Source organism: Drosophila mojavensis, unplaced genomic scaffold, assembly GCF_018153725.1.
Source record: "Drosophila mojavensis isolate 15081-1352.22 unplaced genomic scaffold, ASM1815372v1 contig_136, whole genome shotgun sequence".
In the NCBI taxonomy this organism is placed as follows: domain Eukaryota; kingdom Metazoa; phylum Arthropoda; class Insecta; order Diptera; family Drosophilidae; genus Drosophila; species Drosophila mojavensis.
This window is the reverse complement of record NW_025318667.1, coordinates 10721935-10730526: the sequence shown is the minus strand read 5'-3', so window position 1 is coordinate 10730526 and position 8592 is coordinate 10721935. Positions and strand designations below refer to the sequence as shown.

At 35.8% G+C, this 8592-nt stretch overlaps 1 non-coding gene across 1 annotated transcript; it reads left to right on the top strand.

The window, feature by feature from the left end:
• Positions 1 to 4275: 4275 nt before the first annotated feature.
• Trnas-cga lies at positions 4276 to 4357 on the top strand. Its single transcript has one exon. It is a non-coding gene; the product is annotated as a tRNA-Ser (tRNA).
• Positions 4358 to 8592: the final 4235 nt, after the last annotated feature.

Here is an 8592-nt window from a genome sequence, read left to right as displayed (position 1 = left end):
ATGAAAGTGAATTGATTTATGCCTTGGGTCAGTCTGGAAAAAGTTTTAACAGCGTTTGCCGAGTCGCCGAAGAGCTGCAGCCACAGGTGGCAGGCACACACACACACACACACACACTGAGATAGAGAGAGATAGCTTCATATATATTCATTTCTGTCTTTCCGTCACATCTGACTTTGGTGGGCTCTTGCTGCGCCGTCGGCGCCTTACAAAACACTTGAGAGCTTCAAACATGCAACACAATTTGCATTTACCACGTGCAGCAGCGCAGCCAGCAACCACCTCGTAGACCAAACCCCCCCTCCCCTCTCTATACCCGCTCACCGCCTTCCAGCACCCACCCCTTGCCACAGTTGGGCTGCCGTGCAAGACGCGCATGTTGCAACTGCTGCAAATGGCAGCGAATGTAGGGGGAGGGAGAGGTGGAGGGGGCGGTGGAGTGGTGGGTGGTGCTGCTATAGAGGGGGCCGGGTCTTGCAGATATTACTTCTAGTAGCTGCCATTTTAATTGCCGCTTAATGTTAGCCAAATGCAATGCAGCAGCAGCAGCTGAACGAGAGTTCTTCATCTGTGGCAGTTGTTGTTGTTGTTGTTGCAATTGCTGATGTTGCTGCTGTTGCTGTTCGCTTAAAAATCCATTTTCATTTTGACACATTTGCATTTTCGTTACAAATTTCAAGAGAAATTGCTGCATCGCTCGTTTTCATTTTCTCGTGTTGCTTCTCAGTCTCAGGCACGAGGGTATATAATGTGGCACTGCATGACTAGCAAATACCCTAGGGCAGTAGAAAAATAAAAGAAATCATTAAAAAAATGATAATAACAATAATAGAAGAAAATAAAAATAAAAAATAAAATAAATAAAATTAATGATAATAATAATAATAATAATAATAATAATAATAATAATAATAATATAATAATATAATATAATAATATATATATATATATTTTTTATATTTTAATTTTGTTTTTCAGATTTAATATGTATGTGACTGAGCCACGCCCCAATGGGCGCAGCGAATAGCTTTCGCTTTAAAGTAGACTGAGCTAAGTTCCTAAATTTATTTTTTAAGCTTTAAAACCATGTGAGTTAAAGGTTTGCTTGACTTGTCACGCCCTTAAATGGGCATGGTTATTCACATATATATACTCTCTAAAAACTATCCACAACTCCAGAATCTCAGAGCTCTCTAAGTACTATCCGCAACTAGTAAGTCTTAGCATAAGTGTTAGAGGTATTCCAAAGTCCCAGTCTCTAGCTACCATACCTTCTAAAAGATATAGTAGATATTTTCCGACTTCTCACGACCCATAATAAGTAGATGAAAGCAACTGCAACTTGTTAATGAATTGAGCGTGTCCAAATTGAAAGAACTTTAGTGAAATAGCACAGATAAAGATAGATTAAGGGACGTAGAAAGACCCCAATATAAATCTGATAGATATCAACTTATAGATGAACTTGAGTATATCCTATTCTATACGAATCTCAGCTGCTGTAGCTCTAGCTGAGCTGAGTCGAAACTCTCTCAATCAATCGTTAGCCTTCTAGGCTGAAGGCCTCGAGGCTGCTGCTGTCTGTCCAGTCATGGAGCTAACTATGAATTGCACTTTGGGGCATGTGCCGTTTGGCTGGGGATGGGGGCATATCACGGACCATGCCCACTGTTACGCCTTCGCACAGTTTGACAGGCACAGACTAACTAAACCGCAATGATAAGCAGAATGCGAGCGAGAGCACGGGACACACTCACACACACACACACACACACGCACAGGACGTGCTCAGAAGGAGAGCGAGCAAGAGAAAGGCAGAGTGGGAGCGGGAGAGAAGACAGGCTGTCAGGCATTTGTGCATTTGGCCTTTTCGGGGGATTTTTGCGCTATGTACGCACCACGCACACTGGCAAAGCTCTAGAGAGCTGAGGGACTGCTGCTGGCAGCGAAAGCCAGCCAGGCAGACAGACAGACAGACAGACAGAGAGACAGACAGGCAGCCAAGCCAGCCAGGCACAGCAATCGACAAAAATAACTAAAAATACGAGAAACAACAAGAACAACAACAATAACATATAAAAGGTTGCGGCAGGTTCAATGAACTCGACTCGAATTTTTCGGCATGCGGCTAAAAAGGTAAATAATTCGCTCAATATATATATATATGTATATATATATATATATATATGTATGTATGAATAGATATGTGTATATTATATGAATATGTATATGTGTGTGCGTGTGTATGTAAATGTGTGTGCCTATCTATGTGCGTTTCTGCGTTCTGCTTACGCAGTGTCATTGAGACACATTAGCTCTGCCAAAGGAATGCGACGAACAGTAAAGTTCTTAAAAATTGCAAAAAAAAAAAAAAAAAAAAATAAAATAAATAAATAAATAAAATAAAAAAGTAAAACATTAAAAATGTAAAGACATTATTTTTAAAGACATTTCTTTAGTTCATATTTATTATTATATGAACTAAAGAAAAGAGCTTGGTTTAAAAATATAATACGCAAATCAAAGCAACTAAAAAAATATGTTTAATAAAATAAAAGAAAATAAAAAATTAATTTTTTTATAATTATAAATATTCATACTTATATTTTTACTAAACTTATATTTTAATAAACATGTTTATTTACATAGTTTCTTTGATCAAAATGAATTATAAATATTTATTATAATAATAACTAGCTAAATTTTAATTTAAAGAAAATAAGAAATTAAATACTTAAAATTAATACTTATATTCTAATAAACATATTTATTTACATGGTTTCTTTGATTAAAATTAATTATAAGGATTATAAATATTTATTATAATAATAACTTAATAAATATGTTTCATAAAATATTATAAAAATTTCCATTGAAAATGGGTTCAGGGTATAATAAATATAAATGTTCATATGTAAAATTAATATTTATATTTTAATAAACATATTTATTTACATAGTTTGTTTGATCAAAATGAATTATAATAATTTTCTTATATATAAATTCATTCATATTTATGATTATTATTAATTTTTATAATATTTTGTTGTCTTTATTATTCGATTTACCTACATTTCTATTATTAAATATTTAATTAATTAGCAGCATTTCTAAATAGATTCGAAATAGAATTAATTCAGTCAATTGGAAAAGCGCACGGCAACTGTTGTATTTTCCAACAAGAAACTAATTAGCAATCAAGAACCCAAGCAAAAAATACTAAACAAATCTCTTATAAGCAAAGTAAACATAAGGACGTAAAGTTTCTATGGGTACATTGACATAAACATAGCCGGGGAGTCTGACCTATGTGACTGGGGCCAGACGTGAGTTGCAGGCGGCAACAACAAGAATAACAACAACAGTTACAGTTACATATCAAGCACAGCAGCGCCCCTCCCCCGCTCGGCCACACACAATTTAAGTCCCAAATGCGTTTGGAGCAGACAAAAATTATCGATCCAGCCGAAAAAAAACACACACGCACACACGTACTTATACCTACTTATATATATGTATACATATATATATATATATATGTGTGTGTGTGTGTGTGCATTATTTAAGCAGCCCAAAGTAAAACACTTGAGCCGATGCCACCCAAAAAAAAAAAAAAAAAGGAGAACTGTAAAAATACGTAGAAAATAAATAAAATAAAAGTAAAAGAGCCAAAAAATAAAGCAAAGGCAAGAAAAACTCAAACATACATACATACATGTACATAAGTTGAGGACACAACTTTATGCTAGGGTTGTCCGTTAGCTCAAGGTGCGCAGAGCCGGCGTTAGAGAGCGAGAAGGAGTGTGGGGTCAGGTAAGAGCGGACGAGAGCGTTCGGGCGTTTCGTCGTCTGCGTGGGCGCCCAACATACACATACATAGATACATGTATAATACTTTGCCGTTGTTGTTGCCGTTGGCAGAAAGTCAACGCAACGTTCCAGGCTTGTGCAATTTATAAAATAATCATGACCTAACACAATAAGCTGTAAATAACTGGCCATGTTCTTCTTGCATATTGTATTCCCATTGCCTGCCATTGCCAGTAACCGTAGTCAACGGGATACCCCCTTGCCCACCCCCCACGCCCCTGTTACTCTTCATTGCTTTTGCCTACTTCTTCAGTTCCATCTATCTGCCTGTTTATATATATGTGTGTGTGTGTGAGCGCGTGAGTACATTGGCTCTGTGCGCGCTATAAATAGCACACTTACTCTGCCCCTCAGTCTCTGTAGCTCTGACTGATATGGCACTCTTAGCACCGAGTCACAACACAAGCAGTCGTGGCCGAGTGGTTAAGGCGTCTGACTCGAAATCAGATTCCCTCTGGGAGCGTAGGTTCGAATCCTACCGGCTGCGGTTCGGTAGACAAGTTTTTTTTTTATTTTATTTTATTTTTTTTTAAATTTATTTGTTATCAATTTAAAGTAATAAATAATAATTTTTTGTTTTGTATTTTTATTTTCGAATTGAATCAATCATAATATGTAGAAATTATATTTAATCAGCATACATTATGTAATTATGCGTACATAATAAATATTAGAAACTTATGAAAGCTTTTTCAGAAAAGCTTACGCGCTAATATGATAAAAGCGATCGCATCAATTAGAGCGAGAAAGTGTGACAAATTGTTGAAAAGGGATAGAGCGAGGTACAGAAAGAGCTAAGAAATGTGAAAGCTGCAATTTCTATTTTAATTGAAATTAAAATTACAATAGTAAATTTTAATATTAATTAATATTAATTAAAATTGAAATTTAATTTTGATATTAATGTAATGAAAAAAATGCTAAATAAAAAAATTATTAAAATTTAAAAATATTAAATTTAAGAAAATATGAAGATTAAGAGAGTTAATGAAAGTTAATGAGAAAAATGTAAAAATGAAATTAAATATTAAATTAAAATTAATCGTACTAAATTTTAATTAAAAGAAAGAAACTAAATAAAATAAATTTAACTAAAATAATAAAATTCAGATGAATAATCATATAAAAAATTAAAAATGGCATATTAATGTTAACATATAATGCTAAAAGTTTAATTAAATTAATATTAATTAAAAAAATTTTTTCGTATATAATCTTAAATTTTAATTTCTTGTATAAATGTTATTGTAATTTATTTTACTATATATATATATTTTTAATTTTTCGCAGCTAAAAATTTCTCTACCTGAGCAGGCGGCCAGGTATTACAAATATATTTATGGTAGCCGCGTGTCACATAATCAAACTTGGCAATCGTGGCGGCGGCATCAAGCGCGCTTGGAGCTCGAGTTGAAGCTGGAGTTGGCGTTGGAGTTGGACAGCGACAAGCGAGCCAGAGAGAGAGAGAGAGCGAACCCAAAAGGAATAACAACCTGACCAAAGAAGAAGAAAAAACAACAACAACAAATGAGAAAAAAAGAAGCAAACTGCAAGACATCGACCACCAACGACATGCAAATGTATGCGTGTGTGTGTGTGTGTGTGTGTGTGTGTGTGTCGCTTGGCTGATCATTGTTAAGATCAGACACTGGCCATGAATGGGAAACTGCGGCTCAAGTCGAAAAGGCGGCGCGGCGCATGAATAAAGCAGTCAGCTAGTCAGTTAGTCAGTTGGTAATACATTTTGTACTCGTACACAACTTCTGTGTTGCCAGCTAAACAATAACAGCAACAAGCAACAACAAGCAACAAGCAACAAGCAACAACAACAACAACAATCTACTTGACTGCACTTAATTTCAGCGCTTAACAGACAATTAAAATCCAATTAATTCTGACGTTTATTATGCTAAGCCGCCTCTGCAGCTCTCTCACTCGCTCACTCTCTCTGTTTGTCTGTCTCGCTCTGTGTGCAGTTGTAAAACGTGGCTGCGGCCGTAACTGTGCCTGCCACTTGTGCCTGGACCAGAGGACCGTAGGACAACAGGTTCACATAAATTTTAACTGCGCGCAACAAGCAAAACTTGCTGCTGCAACATGTTGCCAGCTCCACACAGAGAGAGAGAAAGAGAGAGCGAGAGAGAGAGAGAGAGCGACTTAGTTCATTTGCAGCCTTGGCAGATAGATTTGTTTTAATAGCTGCAACAAGTTATGCGATAGATTTCATTTGTGCCCCACTCGCTGATGTTGCAAGCCGATTGCTGCCAGCAGCATGTCAGCGGCAATTGAAGTTCATGTTGCCACAATTAGTCGACGACTTGCCGCTGCCATTGGACCACATTTCGAATGCTAGCCACATGATGCCATGATGCCATGATGCCATGATGCATGTGCATGCGCCGATCTCCGATTGCATGCAACTTGTCGAGTGTGGCACAGCGCTGGCCAATGCTGCACTGGCTTGATTAATGCGCATCAGTTCATAAACCAATTAGTTGAACCAACTCCACATTGAGGGCGATCCAGCTAGAGCGATGCCATTTGCGATAACTCTAGTTCTTCGAGCTATCGATAACAAGTCATTTTCTGCGTATTTAGCAATGCTAGCCATTTATTTCTTTGCTACATTTGTTTAAATAATTCAAGTAATTAGGGTTTAGTACAAATAATCAGCTCAGCTGGGCCTTTATTTGCAAATTGTCAGCGTATATTTAGATAGTTATTGACAGGAAGTGATGCAAATAGGACCTCTCAGCATATCCCAAACAATCAAAGCAAGACTTTGTTGATATCAAAGTCAAAGTCATTCAAAGTGTGGTCTGATGCTAGTGGTATCGGTACACCTAAGTCATCCATTTGCTCGGTTCTATATCTGTTGGCGACAGGCACCGTAACGATTATAGATTTTATAGAAAAAATTAAAATAATCAGAATTCTTTTTCGAGTTATACAAAAATGGTTTGAATTATAAAAATTAATTGATATGCTAAAAAATATATATATATTTATTAAAATTAATGTATATGATAAAAATGAAATATAATTATTAAAATTAATGTATATGATAAAAATAAAATAAAATTATTAAAATTAATTTATATGATAAAAATAAAGTATAAATATTAAAATTAATTTATAGGATAAAAAATAAAATATAATTATTAAAATTAATGTATATGATAAAAATAAAATATAAATATTAAAATTAATTTATAGGATAAAAAATAAAATATAATTATTAAAATTAATGTATATGATAAAAATAAAATATAATTATTAAACTTAATTTATATGGTAAAAATAAAATAAAAATGTTATACATTAATAATTTGTAGTTATAATTATAATTTTGATTTTCAGTTTTTATTATACAAAAATAAGTCATAAGCATTATTTTTAATTTGTATAATAAAAATTAAATTGTATAATACAAGTGGTGATTTGATTTTTATATATAATTTTTGATCGAGGTATCGAATTTTAACCTTTCTGCGTGACTATCGTTGGTTCACCCATCGATAGTCACAGGTAATAGGAAAATGACATGTATAAGTCCATATATTCACAGATTTGTCGTTATTTTATTTTTGTTTGGCATTTTCTTTCAGAAATCCTCTTTAATTAATTGAAAATAGAAAAATAAAAAATAGAAAAAAAAAAATTTAAGATATTTTAATAAATAAGCACCGCTCAATCTCCTTTTCATCTTCTTTTTTTAAGTTTTTTTTTTTTTTTAGCTGTAGTGTCAATAGTATCGAATTTTTGCTCTTAACACATCGAAAATATTGAGAGAACGATAGTTGTCAGTTTCTTGGCATTCCGTTAATTTGAGCTTTTGATACAGCTACAGTATTGCCAGCAACATGATTTGCTTGCGACATGTTGACATGAAGATCCAATGTTGCCAGCAGGATGTTGAGCTGGCAGCATGTTGCTGGGCAGGCGAAACATTATGCAATTAAGTAGTTGTGTTATTAACATTAACATTAACAGAAGCATCTAGCAACATGTTGCTGCTGTGCTAGAGGCTTACTTAACATTCTGATCATTTCACGCCTATTGCCAGTCAACATGATGAGCTGGCAGCATGTTGCTGAGCAGGAGAAACATGCAATTGGTTAACTTTCATTGTAATTACAGCTGGCAACATGTTGCGGATGGCTTGTTTATTTCCCCCGATCATTTCACTTCTCTTACTTGCTATAGACATAGTATTGCCAGCCAGCATGATGTGCCAGCAGCATGTTGCTGGGCGTTCAATGAACTTGGGCTGGCAGCTGCATACGCCGCGTATACGCAACGGCCACGCATCAGCTGTTCGGCAGGACATTTTGATTTACGCCCAAGTGAACGCGCGCCGAGTTCATTGCACTCGCCGAGTGCAGGCAGCGAAGGCAACGAAGGCAGCGAAGGCAGCGCAGGCAGCTTGTCAGCCGTTCGCCTGTGTCCTGTAGGGATAATCCAACGGCAGGACACGCACACGTGCCCCGGTTCGGGCTAAGCAGCGGGCCATTGGCATTTGGGCTTCGTACGGCTTCGTGCATATATATATATCTCTCTCTCTCTCTCTCTCTCTCTCTATCCCCTCTGTCTTCTCGCCCTCTCTCTCTCTGTGCAGTATTTCTTTTTTTTGGTTCGTTGGCTTGTTTTCGTTTGTGTTGGCTTTTCGGCTGTCGGCATCGTTTGTTTTCGGGTGTCAATGTCCTGCGTGCGGCTGCTGTT